Source organism: Gymnoscopelus braueri (assembly GCF_963280865.1).
Source record: "Gymnoscopelus braueri genome assembly, chromosome: 18".
NCBI classification, from domain to species: Eukaryota; Metazoa; Chordata; class Actinopteri; order Myctophiformes; family Myctophidae; genus Gymnoscopelus; species Gymnoscopelus braueri.
The window spans coordinates 50,858,280-50,867,122 of record NC_137618.1 but is presented as its reverse complement, the minus strand read 5'-3'; the positions used below and the strand labels follow the sequence as shown (position 1 = coordinate 50,867,122).

General features: G+C 41.0%; 1 long non-coding RNA gene across 2 annotated transcripts; it reads right to left on the bottom strand.

Moving 5' to 3' along the window:
- Positions 1-366: 366 nt before the first annotated feature.
- LOC308073479 lies at positions 367-3,031 on the bottom strand. 2 transcript variants are annotated; one of them, XR_013931991.1, is made up of 5 exons: positions 1,969-3,031; positions 1,703-1,853; positions 1,117-1,245; positions 877-990; positions 367-703 (listed from the first exon to the last, which is right to left on the bottom strand). It is a non-coding gene; the product is annotated as an uncharacterized lncRNA (long non-coding RNA). The 2 variants fall into 2 exon arrangements; XR_013931992.1 differs by having other exon boundaries at positions 1,156-1,245; positions 1,969-3,029.
- Positions 3,032-8,843: the final 5,812 nt, after the last annotated feature.

Below are 8,843 nucleotides of genomic sequence, written 5' to 3'. Positions count from 1 at the left end.
GTGATACAAATCTAGGTATATTCTCCCCAGATTCGTTCAACACTTTGAGACACAGTTTAATGTTATTCACGTCTTTATGCAGCCCTTTGTGGGCTATGTTCCTCTGCGTGGTAGCAGGGCACAACTCGAACAACACTTTCTTAGACGCCTCAATCCCCTCGGTGTCGAACGTATTCGTAGCCAACAGTACGATTTCATCTTGGCTCAAAGTTTTGATCCTTGCAGAGAGAAAGTGTAGTAACTCATCCTCCACAATGATTTTGTCGTCAGTTGTTTTGTAGACTTCAGGTTTAAGCCGTGAACGTTTGAAAGTCGGAGCTGGCGTGCTGCGACCCTCTCCCTCCGCCATTATTGACCATTATTGACCAGAAAGAGTATCGTTTGATGTTGGTCCACTATAAGAGAACTCAGTTTGGTTTGTTAAGGGTCTGTATGTTACAAGGCAATGTAGCCTGGTACCACAGACAATTGCTTTTAGAAGTATTTCCTAAAACTAAATTAAGACCTAAACATCATTATATTGAACATTATACTTTGCTGATAAAACATTTGGTCCATTAATTGAGTTTTGGACTCTTCGATTTGATCCAAAACAAGAAAGTCCTTGGAGTGAAGTGATGAGCAGAGCAGCTTTCATTCAGTAGGCAGCAAGGAGTGTGTAGACATCAGATGGTCTGGAACAGCAACCATTAGACACCAACAGCTGAAAAGCAGAGAAAACATATATTAACCACTTTAGCCACAGGCCATCTCCTATTTCTGTAGCGTGAGGCAGCTTGATGAACAAGTACACCCCCTGGAAATGACGCAGGGATCCCAGTCTTTTCTTGACTAAATGTGAAAGATTTTAACAACACATCCTCAGTGAAACATTACCGTAACATGATTGTCTTTGGGAGTGATGAGTAGATTTCCTTCAACAGAGTAGAAAGCGAGGGTCCGGGTCATTCAGACGGTCAGAACAGCAACACCACACCAATAAGACAGCAGCTGAAACAGAGAAAACATGTTATATTGACCACTTAAACCCTCTAGACATGGTAAACTTCATTGCAGACTAAACTAAAATCAGAAAATATAATTCTTACATCAATATAATATGATGCTGACTCGTACAGTCCTAGTTGGTGCATTTGGAGGGTGGATAGTGGGTACCTTGCAGCCTTTCTCGCTGTCGGGGAGGTAGCAGTGTCGAGGAAAGCCTCTGGCTGTGTAGGGCTTGCCTGGGTTCGGGTGCTCAGGTCCCTGGTCAGGGAGAGAGAGGGGTCACATCAATTAATTTATCATCATCGAAGTCTAAACTTTTTTTTCTTTTTCCTTTTGCAATTTATTTGGTTCCGGCCACAGTACACAGAGTCATACAACAAGATCATCTCTGCTCAGACAACCTAATTGTTGTGGTTTTGTGAACAAACTAACATTCAATAACACACTTAACAATACTAAAATACATACAAAAGAAAAAATACTACACCAACCTAAATAAACTATATTAGAAGACAAAAAAAGAAAACAGAATACATGCACTAAAATGTACAGGATCCATCACATTTCCTCACAACCTGGAACCACTACATTAATGAATGGCTGTCACGTCTTTAAGAAACCTTTGTGGTTATTATGTAGGGTGTAGGTAAAGTTCTCTAGGGGAAGTATCCTTAACACTGTTTCATACCAAAGAGATGGTTGGTCTGTGTCGTACCTGAATTGTGTTGTAGATGATGCGTATGGTTTTGCGGTCTGGGTGTCCTGGTAAAGAGTGGGGGATGATGTGGTAGGCCTACTCCATCTTCCCTGCCGGCTGGTTGCCTGTCTTTACACTGTAGATGGTCTTACAGGTTGGATACTGCAGGCTGAAAGAGAGGAGAGGTTTACCACCTAAACTTGAAACCTCCACCAGTCTTGTTGCAGTGATGATAAAACAGTGTATTTGTGAGTAAGCTGGAGTGCTCCTATGAGGACTCCTACCTGCTGTCCTTGTTGCCGTTGTTGTACATGGCCACCAGACAGTGGAGGTGGTACTGGTGTCCGCACTGGGCAAGTCTCCCCACCGACTCTGCCCTGGAGACGGGCCATACCCCAGGGCCTTTGTAGCCAAAAGGACCCCCTAACGCCATACAGATGGTACAGTCCTAACAGACAGGAGGACAGAGAAAACACACATTAAACACTTAAACCCTCTCTGTAAACTGGATAATATTTTGGCAGATCTACCAGCTCACAATGCGCTGTGATAGGATTCTATCAAATCCTATCAAAAATTATTGTCTTACTGGCAAACCTGATTTAATCAATATGAACAAGGAACAGTATGCACTGAACAAGACTAGAATTACAACTAGATAAATGGATTCTAAATTGGACTAATATTTCCTTCAGACAATGCAGCAGCATAGGTAATAACAACAATAGAATAATGATAGAAAACGTAAAAAGACTTAAAGAAAAGAGTGCAAACAGAATGAAAAGAGCAGAGTGAAGAGTGTGTGTGTGTGTACGCACGCACCGTCCCCCACACACACACACACACACACACGCAAACTCCAAACAGTTTTGCGCCGTTTAGTCTACTCTACAACAAGCAAGTGCAAGTAAATATCGTCATTACATCCTTTATAAGACAATTAAACAGCTAAACCAACCAACTACATTATGTTGTGTAGTCTACGACGCGCACTCGCACGCTCACGCGCGCGCACACACGCTCACACACACACACACACACACACACACACACACACACACACACACACACACACACACACACACACACACACACACACAAACAAGCCAAATCCAAACAGTTCTCCGCGCCATTTCTAATATACAACAAGCTATCAATGAAAGTAATTATCGTCATAAAATCCTTCAAAGATAATTAATACATATCTTAGCATTAATTCAGAGCAAACAAGCAACTTGTTTGTTTGAAAAAACTCTCCACGCGTTTTCAGAGGGGAGTGGGGGATGGGCTGTACACCGAGCAAAAACCTAAAATAGGATCGAATAAAACTATTATTACTGGCTTAAAAGTGAATTGACATATACATAAAGACACATAAAAGCTGAAACTCACCTCTAACCCTAACCCTCCGTCTGAGTAATCCTCCGCCAGAGAACATAGTCCCTTTCTTTTTTAACAAAAATGTACTATTTAATTTGAACATGTGCATGATTATATTGTATGACCAGAGTAAATGAAGTCCATGTTTCAACCATGTCATGTTTTAAAGAACAGTTAAAAAAAAAATCTATTCCAATCTCACTATACTTCATAAGAAGTTATATTCATAATTAATTAATGTGTGTTATTAACAATATGCCACTTGAGTATTAAATAATAGTTAAAGGTAACACAAGCAAATTATTTAATTGTATTTTAAATAGGAATTAAATCCCAATACACAGAATTAACAATGCAATGAGTAAATACAATACAATAAGAATGAATCCTAGGTCACCTTACTTTGTTTTGATCACTAAATAACACCAAGCTTAGGTTCAGGGTGAAAAATAGCAAAAAAAATCTAATGGGATCCATAAACGTGCTTTATTATGTCCTCACAAGTATGAGTCCTCACAAGTATAGTAATACTGAGAGACAGAGAGACAGAGAGTCTTGTCCTCAACATGGACAGCGTCACACTGGTGCGACAATAGACACTCACGACACATCGCCACGCATTTCAATGAGCGAGACCCCTTCAGCGTGGGGACAGACCAGCGTTGTCGGTCTATCCCCACGCCCCGCACGCCCCGCACGCCCCGAAACTACCAGCCTGACGTCAGCGGTCACGCTCAGTTGCTACCTGGGTATACAGAACGTCATACAATCAGCTTACAGGTTACTGGTATGAAGAGTGAAAAATATGTACAATATGTATATGAAAAGGCTACTACAGTGAAGTCTTACTGAATGACTGAAACATTTTGTTGGTGTATATGTGAAAGATAATTATTATTATGAAATTGTATCATGAGTGAACAACATAATAGTCCTTGGGCATCGATACATTTGAGTGGGCAAAACCTTACCTATACTAAATTGTTTAAAGGGTCAATATAAGTAAATCATTATATTATAGCCTTTCCATAGGAGTAACTTTTTATATTTTTGGGACATTTTGTTATTTTCCTATATGAGCGGATTTCATTAGGTATCTCATGGGTCTGGTTCAGACCAGAGCCTTGTATCTCTCTCTATGGGTAAAGTTTGTGTAAGGATAATTCCTTTTAACAGGACGTTCATGAAAGTCCTTGCGGGCTTGTTTCCAATGAGGGCCTGTGAGCAATTAGGGGTTAAGAGTCTTGCTCAGGGACAAATTTCATTTCATCGACACATATGCTGGCGTGGCCTGGAATCGTACCTGGGGCAACCAGGGTCTCTGGCTCCCTAGGCGGGCTCACTAACCACTCAGCTATGGCCGCAGACCAGAGCCTTGTAGGCCTATCTCTCTATGGGTCTGGTTCAGACCAGAGCCTTGTATCTCTCTCTATGGGTCACTCTGGTTCAGACCAGAGCCTTGTAGGCCTATCTCTCTATGGGTCTGGTTCAGACCAGAGCCTTGTATCTCTCTCTATGGGTCTGGTTCAGACCAGAGCCTTGTAGGCCTATCTCTCTATAGGTCTGGTTCAGACCAGAGCCTTGTATCTCTCTCTATGGGTCTGGTTCAGACCAGAGCCTTGTAGGCCTATCTCTCTATGGGTCTGCAGACCAGAGCCTTGTAGGCCTATCTCTCTATGGGTCTGGTTCAGACCACAGTCTTGTATCTCTCTCTATGGGTCTGGTTCAGACCAGAGCCTTGTGTCTCTCTCTATGGGTCTGGTTCAGACTATTAAAGGCCCCCCGCCCCCCCGCTCCTGAAACGCGAGGGGAAACACACATTCATTCATATGTGAATGAAGTTCACAACAACTAAGAAGTTCATAGTGTATTGAAAAATCATGGCAAATCTGTGAATATATGTATATTTTTAAAGCGAACATTTTTAACACAAATCTTTGTTTCAGGGAATTCTACAAATGTCTTCTAAATCCTAACAGTTTTATTAAAAAACATATGTATGTTGCTATCATCAGTGGTTCACAAACGTTTTCATGTCAAGGACCACCCACAATTATGTATTTAGCCACGGACCCCCCATCTCAAAATATGTTGTTCCAGGGACCCCCAGAAGCAAAGATTTGAGTTAAAAGTGTATATATATATATTCTAAGATTTGCACAAATTTTCACGATTTCTTTCCTCAAAAATTGCACATTTTAAAGTTTGAATGGGGTTTCTAGGTGTAAGTATGTAGGACTAGTAGCCTGCCAAAGTTTGTACTTTCCCCCCTAATATCGAAAAAAGCAGTGATATTAGTCTGGAATCTCTGTGGTCCCTCACAACTTCGGAGGGAGAGAAGTCCAGTCTGGAACCAGGCTATTGTCAATGAAAATGAACATTTAAAGGGAAAAAAGTACACATTTTGGCAGTCTAAAAAGTATGAACTATGGTGGAGCAGTGGTTGAGATACGGGCCTTGCTTGCACACAGAAAGTCCTGAGTTCAAAGCCAGCAAGGACATCTTTACAACTTTTACCTTGGGCTTTTACGTTTATCTAATTTTTCACGGAATACCACGCAAGTTAACATAATGCGTAAGAACCCCTGTGGTGCAGTGGTTTAGATACAGGGCTTGCAACCAGAAGTTTCCCGGTTCAAATCCAGCTAGGACATTTTCCCAACTTTTACCTGACTCTTGCACCTTTATCTAATCTTTCACTGAAGAGCGTGCAAGAGACCAGAGAAACTATGATCAATGGTGGAGCAGTGGTTAAAATACAGGCCTTGCACACGGAAAGTCCCGAGTTCAAAACCAGCAATGACATCTTCCCAACTTTTACCTGGGGCTTTTACCTTTATCTAATCTTTCACTGAACAACATGCAAGTGAACAGAGTAAGTAAGAACTACTGTGGTGCAGTGGTTTGTATGCAGGGCTTGCAACCAGAAGGATCCCGGTCCAAATCCTGCCAGAATTTTTTTCCAACTTTTACCTGGGGCTTTTACCTTTATCTAATCTTTCAATGAATACCACGCAAGTTAACGGAAAAAGTAAGAACCTCTGTGGTCCAGTGGTTTAGATACATGGCTTGCAACCAGAAGGTTCTGGTTCAAATCCAGTTGGGACCGTTTTCCAACTTTTACCTGACTCTCACTGAAGAGCATGCAAGAGAATGAATTCAGTATGAACCAGTGGTTAAGATATTACATTACATTACATTACATTACATTATATTATATTATATATTAAACTGTATTGTAGTGTAGTGTATTATATTTTATATTAGTTATGTGTCGTCCTGACTGGTGATTTACCTCCCATTTGGCGACCCTGCGTTTCCCCTCGCGCGGGTGCGGGGCGGGGGCAAGGAGAGAGCCTGGTGACAAATATCATTTATGAAAAGGCTACTACAGTGAATATTATACTACATACATCTATATATATACATCTATACAGGATATATACATCTATATGAAAAGGCTACTACAGTGAAGTCTTACTGAATGACTGAAACGTTTTGTTGGTGTATGTGAAAGATAATTAGTGTGGTTGCCCGAATAGGGCAACCAGACTATATTAATAGATTAACTTTATTAGTGTGGTTGCCCGAATAGGGCAACCAGACTATAGTAATAGATTAACTTTATTTCTAGATAAACTTTATTAGGAGCCGCTATTTCTCCCACAGTTTATTTTTCCCAATTTAGTGCCATATGTCAAAATGAACGGCTTAACCGGAAATCCTGTGCTTGTATTTTGTTAAGGGATTGGTTACATAGTTTTATTGATATTGATTTACGATGTCATTGGCCCGCTACATTTGTGGGAGGGGCCTGTTTCTTTAGTGGGAGGGGCCTATTTCCTCATATCAAAACGGCACATGTCATGAACGCGGGATCCGATCGGCACCGAATTCGAATCGCACGTCGCGCGGCCTCCGACGGTATTCCTCCAGGCGTATTCCTCGAGTCCCGGCGGCCGCGACCCGCGACCCGGGTTGGCGCGACCACAATTTCCCAGAATTGCGACACGTCCAGTTAGTGTGGTTGCCCGAATAGGGCAACCAGACTATAGTAATAGATGAACTTTATTCTTTATTTATTTCTAGATAAACTTTATTTTGGGCCGCTATTTCTCCCACAGTTTTTCTTTCCAAATGTTGTGTCATATGTCAAAATGACAGGCTTCACCGGGAATCGTGCACTTGTATTTTGCCAAGAGATTGGTTACATAGTTTAATTGATATTGATTTATTAGTGCATTAAATTTCCCCATCCACTTTAATGGGAAAATGAAAAAACTCTCATTAAAGTATTTTTTTCTCAGAAACCGTAAGGGCTAGAGTTACAAGACTTGGAGGGAGGTTCATAATTTAGTGCGAAATTATTAAACAAATAATTACACCAGTTGGCCTCATGGTGGCGTTATAACAGCCCACTTTACGTTTTGGCCTATAACTCTTGAACCGTAGGTCGTAGAATAAAAATCCTTGGGTCATGATGCAACTCCCCATATAGGCCACGCCCATTTTTGTCAGGATAGATCTTCCGCCATTTAGAATTTTCTATCAAAACACACTTTAAGCTCCACAAAAATCGGTACACATGATCTCTGGACCCATGCAATGAACATCTCCAAGCGGAATTTTGATAGTCATTACCGTTTGTCCGTAATTGGATCAGACCAGAGCCATTTACTGGTTCAGACCAGAGCCTTGTAGGCCACAACTAAGAAGTTCACAGTGTATTGAAAAATCGTGGCAAATCTTTGAATATATGTATATTTTTAGAGCGAACATTTTTAACACAAATCTTTGTTTCAGGGAATTCTACAAATATCTTCTAAATCCTAACAGTTTTATAATATATATATACAAATAAAAATAAAACTATGTCGCTATAATCAGTGGTTCACAAACGTTTTCATGTCAAGGACTACCCAAAATTATATGTATTTAGCCACGGACCCCCCATCTAAAAATATTTTGTTCCAGGGACCCCCAGAAGCAAAGATTTTAGTTAAAAGTGTATGTATATATATACATATATATTCTAAGATTTGCACACATTTCTTTCCTAAAAAATAGCAGATCTACAAGCTCATACGATATGAGTTTTTTTTCTATCTTTTTTTTTTCCTATTTTAGCTATTTTTCTATCTTGTATATCTGCTATCGGCTGCGAAGTAGACATACAAACATAGACATATAAAGGTAGACACCGCCTCCGCCTCTGAGGCGTCCGTCTGGCAGGAGGGAGGGCGGAAGCAAACAGGTCGCTCCCATAGAGGTATAATATAACTAGAGGGCGGATTGCCCAGCTATCATTTCAATGAATGTGCTCAGTGGCGTTTTGAAGCACCCGGAAACCTGCCGGAAGTAGAATTATTGGTTCGATTTTGTATCCCCATAGAGTTATGAGCATGCGCACTAGTGTCCTTTTTGCGTTCTACGGCAGCCCGTGTGTCAAGGATTGAACGCGAGATATTTATTAAATACACTCGAGATGCATATTTATATGTAAATGCATATGTATGTATGTATAATATGTTTACATATTTATATGTATAAATATAAATATCTGTCAGTATGTTTTGCGCGTGCATGTATTTCTCCCCGCCTGCAGTTCCAGCTTTGGCCACTGGGGTGGCAGCTTCAATGTTTCTCAGCAACTCTGGGGGCTTGGGTCGCTCCAATGAACTGCAGAGGCCAATGAGGTTTCTAGGTGACGTCACAGCTTCCCGGAAGTGTTCGCATGGTGCGTAACACAGCTGTGTTCTACTTCCGGGAGGAAGGGGAA